This window comes from Triticum aestivum, chromosome 2B (assembly GCF_018294505.1).
Source record: "Triticum aestivum cultivar Chinese Spring chromosome 2B, IWGSC CS RefSeq v2.1, whole genome shotgun sequence".
In the NCBI taxonomy this organism is placed as follows: domain Eukaryota; kingdom Viridiplantae; phylum Streptophyta; class Magnoliopsida; order Poales; family Poaceae; genus Triticum; species Triticum aestivum.
Window position 1 is genome coordinate 275473769 of NC_057798.1, and position 8661 is coordinate 275482429.

Below are 8661 nucleotides of genomic sequence, written 5' to 3' on the forward strand. Positions count from 1 at the left end.
CCGCCGCCGCCACTGACTGGTGGGCCCCGCTCCACCTCATCTTCCCCAACCTCCCGCTTCTCCCGCAGGATGAGCACGCGCACGCACTCCCGAACCCGCCGGCCGAAGCTCTCGGGATAGAGCTTATCCCGCTGCTCCCCGACGCCCTCCCCTCGCCTATATAAAGGCCAAGACCCCCTCTTCCATCCTCGCCGTCCCGCATCTTCCCACGCCGCCCCTACCGCTCGTCGTCGCCGTTCGCATCTCGCCGGAGCTCCGAGCCCCGCCGTCCTCGCCCCGCCCCGTCCGGACGTCGCCGACGCACGCCGCCACCACCTTCGCGACGCCCTCGACGCGCCGCACCTCCCCGTCTTCTTCCCCGACGCCGAGGACCGCCGTAGCCGCCGTCCCCTCCGCCACCGACGCCGCGCCGCCGTCTTCGTCATCGCCGGCCACCACCTCCAGCCCACTGTAAGCCGCCGCCCCACCCTCGCCCGTTAGATCGGACCCCAACGGTCCAGATTAGATTAGGTTCGGTTTTTTTTATTTTGCGAAGAGGTACGCGGTTAACCGCGGTTCCCTTAGACCGGCCGGTTTTATTTAAACCGAGCGTCGGTTTTTCTTTAGTTAGCCGCCGCCACTGTTTTCCTTATTTAGCGGCCGTTCGCCGTATAACCTCCGCAGCGGACGCTGCTCGGCCAGCCACGAGCCACCACGTGGCCAGGGACTTGTTTGCGATGGTTTTCTTCTCTGTTTAGTCCCTGTAATTAGCAGATTAGTCCCTAAACTTCGCGTAGCCACAACTTTTTAACCGTAGATCCAAACTCGATGAAACCAGCGGCAAATCCTTCGTATTGTTTAGATCTATCCAGTGGTATCCTTTTTGCAAACTTTTGACAGATTCAAATTTGAATTTATTCAGATTTGAATTCGAACTTCAAATGGCCATATCTCCCAAACCGTAACTCCGATTAAGTTGATTCTTTTTGCACTTTGTCACTGTAGCCAAACCCTATCACCTGGACCTTTGTCACAATAATTTTCACACACTAGAATCTGCCCATTAATATTTTTACTAGTATGCATAGTACGCACTATAGTTCACATCACTCTTTGAACCATAGGCCTATGTTGTTTTGCATCTAGAAATATTTTTCATGCTAGTTAAGTGTGATGTTTGTTCATTTGGTTTTTCCGAGACTTTTGCTTTGCATGTTCTTCTTGGTTCTCTTGAATGTTTGTTTATGTTTGTTTATCTCCTTTGCGATAGATTGCCCGGAGTGCGAAGCAGAATATTTTCAGTCTTTAGAGTTCAACCAGCAGTACCAAGGCAAGTTGCATCTTGATCATGTTTCCTTACCTATGTTTTTTTTATGCACTTAGTTCTTTGCGGTAGGACTGCATGGTAGGAATTGATGCCGCATGACTATGCTTTTCACCCAGTAGTTCATTGAGGTAGGTCTGAACCATATGACATTGTCGCCATCGTTTTACATTATGTTGCTTCGCTAAGTAGACGTGGATTGGGGAGTGAACATTGTAAAGTATGAGTAACAATGTAGTAAGTAGGACCTAAGATAATTAATGAACTACCTGGGCGGAAACTTGATGGAATGGTGGCGAAGTACAGTGGGGCACGCATGGGAAATCCATGGTGGTGCACCACTAGTGGACCGTCCGCTCAGGCTCAAAGAGATCAATCATATTCTCATGTCTAGAAGCTTACGTGTGCAGCCACAAGCCAATATGGGCTCTGGCTTAGTTGAGTAGTTAGTGTGACCCCTTCCGGGATGGGCTAGCAGATGTAGAAGGATGTAGGTGTACCGGCCTATCCGTGGGTTAAGGGGGAGCATTTTCGAAAGACTATGTCTCGATCTTCCGATCATGGAGGTGGTCGAGTCTTGTGGGGAAAAGTGCGCAACCTCTGCAGAGTGTCAACCTAATCGATTAGCCGTGTCCCCGGTTACGGACATCTTGAGCTTCTAGTAGTGAAAATGCTGGGAGATCTCCTCACCTTTAATTAAACAGTTGGGATTTAAATGAAACTTGGGATCGGATGGAGTTGGGTTTGCCAACTCATCCTATGCAAATGTGTAGTAGTAGAATAACATCTTTTCTAATAGGGAAAAACTAGCTTTATGCAAAAAATTAAACTTAGAGCTTTCCACCAGCCAAATTGCATGTACAAGTAGGTTCATTACACTTATGATGTGACTTGCCAGTACATTCAATGTACTGACCTATATGGCTGCAACTTATCACGTTGCAGATATATCCGACGAGGATTAAGGTGCTATAGGTCGATGTTCTACACTCAACCTTGCTCGTGGAGTTGGACTCATTTACTACTTTGCTTCTGCAGTATTTGTTTATTGGCTCTATGCCCTATTTGGTAATAAATGTATTGCTCCTGGACTATCGATGTAATAAAGAGATGTGTGTTATTTCTGTTATTTCATCGAGTACTGTGTGTGCTAGCAAGTCGATCCAGGGACTAGCACGGTAAGCACAGAGACTTTGACTCTTACCGAGTCGGGTCGCTACAAGATGGTATCAGAGCACATGTTGACTGTAGGACGCGACCCCTAGAAAATGGAAAAGCCATAGGATAAAACTTTATTTTTCATTTTCCCTATATATCCTTTGGTCTCGTACCTTCTTTACTTCTGTACTAATTTCTTCCCTCTTTCAAAATTTAGATGTCGTCCGCCATTGTCGAGTTTGAGCAGCCCGATGGGACCATGCCTTTTGGACGGCAGCTGGTGAAGATCGTGAAGCACCTGAAGATTGGGCTTCCCACATTCACTGGAACCTTCACCGCCACCCTGCCCGAGGAGACATGTTGGAGGATCGATGCCCATATCCCTAGACGCATCCTCGGAAACCGCACCAAGCCCATTGATTTCCATGTGGATACTGCAACATGGGGCTTGGGCAGGGGCATCGCTGCTCACATTGCTCTCGGACGCATTCGGGAGGAGTATGACGAAGACCTCAAGAGGACCTCCTTCGTGATGTACGGACGCCGTGACGCAAAAGGAGATGTGGTGCGTACCCTGGAGGACGAGACGATAGCATCCCATATCCAGGACATGGAGGATCACATTCATATGATGGAGCTGGAGCTGTCTGACAACATGATCGTCATCAAGAACCTCATGACTCGCAAGGCCGATCTCGAGGAGGAACTCCAAGACGCTCGCATCGAGCATGAGGGAGAGCTGGACGCACTACAGGAGAAGATCGACGATCTGAAGCTTGAGCTTGAGGAGGCCGAGGAGAAGCTGGATGAGGGAGAAAACATTCAGGAGGATCACTCGTATGGTGCCTATGTCAGCCAGGACAAGGACCAGGGTGATGAGCTTAGAGATGATGACACCGACAGTGATGCAAGGACACCTGATGTCAACATGGTTGACTGGTCTTCATCCGACGAGAGTTAGATTTTATACCACCAAGAGAGTTAGAAATTTGATTTCATTATCCGATTAGTTTTATTTCATTTGTGAGACCTTGTCAAATCTTGTGACATGGCTTACCTTAGGTTTGATTGTTCATGTGAACCCCTTTGAGTGAAATTGAATTGGAGTGATTTGAAGTTTTATTGCTATCATGTGCATATGGGTAGTATGATTTTACTCCCTAGGCCTTATTCTATTCTGACTTCTCATCCACTCTAAACCCATCAGATGCCTCCAAGACGTGACCCCGAATTCAACTTTCCGCCGGAGCTCACGCAATTGATCCAGCAGCAGAATGCTCTTATGCAGATGCTCATTCAGAACCAGAACCAGAACAACAACAACCCACCGCCGCCACCCTCAGTTGATAGTCTTACCCGTTTTCTGAGGCTGAAACCACCCGTGTTCTCCAGCAGCACGGAGCCAATCGTCGCAGATGACTGGCTCCGCAAGATAGGAAGGGAGCTAGCCACGGCAGGATGCAATGATGCTGAGAAGGTGAAGTTTGCCTCCCATCAGCTGGATGGCCCGGCCGCTGCTTGGTGGGAGAACTACACCACCACATACCCCTTGGAGAATGTGACTTGGACTCAGTTCCAGCAGGCATTCCGCACTGCTCATGTCTCAGCTGGAGCCATGAGTCTGAAGAAGAAGGAGTTCCGCAGCTTGCGCCAGGGAGGACGCACGGTATCCCAGTATGCTGAGGAGTTCAGTAAGTTGGCCCGTTATGCACCAGGGGACGTGGCCACTGATGCAGCCAAGCAGGAGAAGTTTCTGGAGGGACTAAACGATGAGTTGGGAGTTCAGTTGACTGTGGTGACCTTTGCGAACTATCAGGAGTTGGTTGATAAGGCTACCATTCTCGAGGGCAAGCACCAGCAGATGGAGAATCGTAAGAGAAAGTACGGTCATGGGAAGTATAACTCCGGAGTTCAACAAAAACCCCGCTATAACCAGTACTCAGGAAGTTCTGGATCAGGAACTAGCAAGTTTGGAGGGAATCATCATAACCATGGAGGCCACATTCAGCATGGAGGAAATGGACACAACCACCATGGTCACAAGCATGGAAATGGCAATGGAGGGAATGGCAACCAGCAGCATTTCAACTCTTCTACACCAATGAAGAAAGATCTGAGTCACATCACTTGCTTCAAATGCAAGAAGACAGGGCACTACTCCAATGAGTGTCCTGAGGCGCAGAATGGAAATGGAAATGGCAATGGGAATTCTGGAGGCAAGAAGCCTAATCCTTTCACTAAGGGGCATGTGAATCATGTCAATGTGGAAGAGGTCTATGAACAGCCTGACGCAGTGATTGGTAAGTTCTTGGTTAATTTATTTCCAACACTCATTCTTTTTGACACTGGTGCATCGCATTCATTCATATCGAGGGGATTCGTGGATAGACATAAGTTGCCTACCGTAGCTCTTAAGGCACCCATTCTAGTGAGTTCCCCAGGAGCCGAGTCTATGGCTAGTCAGGGATGTTTCCAGTTGCCTTTGAACATAGGGGGACATGTTTTCCCTACGGATATGATCATACTAGAGTCACAAGGGTTGGATGTAATCCTAGGGATGGATTGGATGTCCAAGTATGAGGGGACCATCGATTGTGCTAGTAGATCGATTTTTCTCACCACCCCAGAGAAGAAGAGGATCAAGTATGTATCCAGGCTTAAGCCTAAGAGGACTCAGGTGAACTCTCTTACGGGAGTTGTCCAGGAAGAAGTACCAGTGGTGAAGGATTATCCCGATGTATTTCCGGAGGAGTTACCAGGTATGCCGCCAGATCGGGAGATTGAGTTTTTAATTGAGTTGCTGCCAGGTACAGGACCTATCTCCAAGAGGCCGTATCGGATGCCCGCTAATGATTTGGAGGAAGTCAAGAAACAGATTAAGGAGTTGCTAGAGAAAGGGTATATTCGCCCGAGTTCATCACCTTGGGGAGCCCCAGTACTCTTAGTAGAGAAGAAGGATGGAACCTTGAGGATGTGTGTGGATTACCGCTCTTTGAACGAGGTGACCATCAAGAACAAGTATCCCCTACCAATGATCAATGACTTGTTTGACCAGCTAGAAGGAGCTAGTGTTTTCTCCAAGATCGATCTTCGATCGGGTTATCACCAATTGAAGATCCGTGAGAAGGATATACCCAAGACAGCTTTTACTACAAGGTATGGGCTTTATGAGTATACAGTCATGTCCTTTGGTTTGACTAATGCCCCTGCCTATTTTATGAGCATGATGAACAAGGTGTTCATGGAGTTCTTGGATAAGTTCGTTGTGGTATTCATTGATGACATATTGGTTTTCTCCAAGAATGAGGAGGAACACACTGAACATCTGCGCTTGGTTCTGGAGAAGCTCAGAGAACATCAACTTTATGCCAAGTTCAGCAAGTGTGAGTTTTGGCTCAAGGAAGTCGGATTCCTTGGACATGTTGTGTCAGGTGAAGGGATTGCAGTGGACCCTACCAAGGTAGAGTCAGTCACAGAATGGAATGCACCCACCACAGTTGGCGAGATTCGCAGTTTCCTTGGACTTGCAGGATATTATCGGAGATTTATTGAAAATTTCTCTAAGATTGCAAGGCCCATGACAACGTTGTTGAAGAAGGACACCAAGTTCGTTTGGACTGAAGAGTGTGAAGCCAGCTTTCAAGAGTTGAAGAAGCGTTTGGTTACAGCCCCAGTGCTAATCCTACCTGACGTACACAAGGACTTTCAGGTGTATTGTGATGCTTCACGTCAGGGACTTGGAGGTGTTCTTATGAAGGAGGGAAAAGTTGTAGCTTATGCTTCACGACAGCTTCGACCTCATGAGTTGAACTATGCCACGCATGACTTGGAGTTAGCAGCCGTTGTGCATGCACTCAAGACATGGAGACACTATCTTATTGGGAATCGTTGTGATGTTTACACGGATCACAAGAGTTTGAAGTACATTTTCACGCAGAAGGAGTTGAATCTCAGGCAAAGGAGATGGTTGGAACTTATAAAGGATTATGACATGAGTCTGCATTATCATCCAGGAAAAGCCAATGTTGTGGCGGATGCTTTGAGCCATAAGAGTTACGTTAACACCCTTACAGCAGGAGATTTACCTCAGGAGTTATGTGATGAGCTTAGAGACCTTCAGTTAGAAATAGTTCCAAGAGGTTATGTTGCCGCACTCGAGGTACAGTCCACCTTGTTGGGAAGAATCAGAGAAGCCCAGAAGTTGGACCAAGGTATTGCTGAGATAAAGGAAATGATGAGAAAAGGGAAAGCAAAAGGATTCCGTGAGGATGAAAATGGAACCATATGGTTTGAGCAATGGATTTGTGTACCCAATGATCCAGAGATCAGGAAGTTGATTCTTCAGGAGACTCATGACTCACCATATTCGATACACCCAGGCAACACCAAGATGTATTTGGACTTGAAGGAAAGTTTTTGGTGGGCCGGAATGAAGAGAGAGATTGCCGAGTATGTGGCAATATGTGATGTATGTTAGAGAGTAAAGGCAGAGCATCAGAAACCAGCAGGTTTACTTCAGCCGTTGCCAATACCTGATTGGAAATGGGATAAACTTGGTATGGACTTTATCACGGGGTTACCTAGGACCCGTTCAGGTTATGATTCCATTTGGGTGATAGTGGATCGTTTGACCAAGGTTGCTCACTTCATTCCAGTGAAGACCACCTATACAAGTGCTAAGCTGGCAAAGATATATATGACCAGGATTGTATGTCTGCATGGAGTTCCGAGGAGCATCGTATCAGATAGAGGAACACAGTTTACCTCAAAGTTTTGGAATCAGTTGCATGAAACTTTGGGTACCAGGCTAGAGTTTAGTACAGCCTTCCATCCACAGACTGATGGGCAGACAGAGAGAGTCAATCAGATTCTGGAGGACATGCTGAGAGCTTGTGCGCTAGACTATGGGTCTAGTTGGGATGATAACTTACCCTACGCAGAGTTCTCGTACAACAACAGCTACCAAGCCAGTTTGCAGATGGCCCCTTTCGAGGCATTGTATGGCAGGAAATGCAGGACACCTTTGATGTGGAATGGAGTTGGAGATCGCAAATTATTTGGACCTGATTTGATCAGGGATTCAGAGGAGAAGGTCAAGTTGATTCGTGACAGACTTAAGATAGCCCAGTCAAGGCAGAAAAGCTATGCTGATGCTAAACGCAAGGAAGTGATCTATGAAGTGGGAGATAGAGCATATCTTCGAGTGTCTCCACTTCAAGGTATTAAGAGATTTGAAGTCAAAGGAAAGTTAGCACCACGATTTGTGGGACCATATAGAGTTCTGGAACGCAGAGGAGAGTTTGCATACCAGTTGGAATTACCAGAGGCTTTGACAGGAGTTCATGATGTGTTCCATGTTTCCCAGCTGAAGAAGTGTCATGCAGAGATGGCGGATATTCCTTTGAGGGATACAGTGCCACTCGAGGCAATTTAGTTAGAGAGCGATCTGACTTATGAGGAGAAGCCTATTAAGATTCTTGAGACTACAGAGAGGATCACTCGAACCAAGATCATCAGGTTCTGCAAAGTTCAGTGGAGTCACCACACCGAGGAGGAAGCTACCTGGGAAAGAGAAGAAGATCTCAGGCAGGACCATCCACACCTTTTTGCTGGCCAACCCGAATCTCGAGGACGAGATTCATCTTAAGGGGGGTAGGTTTGTAACATCCCAATTTTTATTAAATTCGGATGTTAATAGAATCATTCAATGCATATCATATTTCTTTGCATTTTTGGAGTTTTTAAAAAATATTCAAATAATATTTTCCACTCGAGAAAAACAAATGAGAGGGGATAAGATGACTTCCTCAAAATATAAAAGAGTGGGAAATTTTATTTTGAATATTATTTGAAGTTTTGGAGTTTATTTGGTTTTTTTTATCTGCAAAAAGTGCATTAATTGCATTAGGAAATATTTTCAAAATGTTCTGTGCTTAAGTTAATGTTCATTAGGCTTTAAATATTGCATAGTTATTTTATAAATTATTGTGGTGTTTTTATTAATTCTTTTGAATTAATTATGACCACTTTAGTGTTCTGTTTAAAAAAAAAGCACACGCACGCACTCACCCGCCTGGACCGAAACCAGTTCGGCCCAGGGACGCGCGCGCCTAGCCAGCGCGCCAGGCCAGCCAGCCCACTGGCCATTCGGCCCCAGGCCAGCCCCAGCGCCCGACGCCTTCCGCCCGGTCGACCGCCCG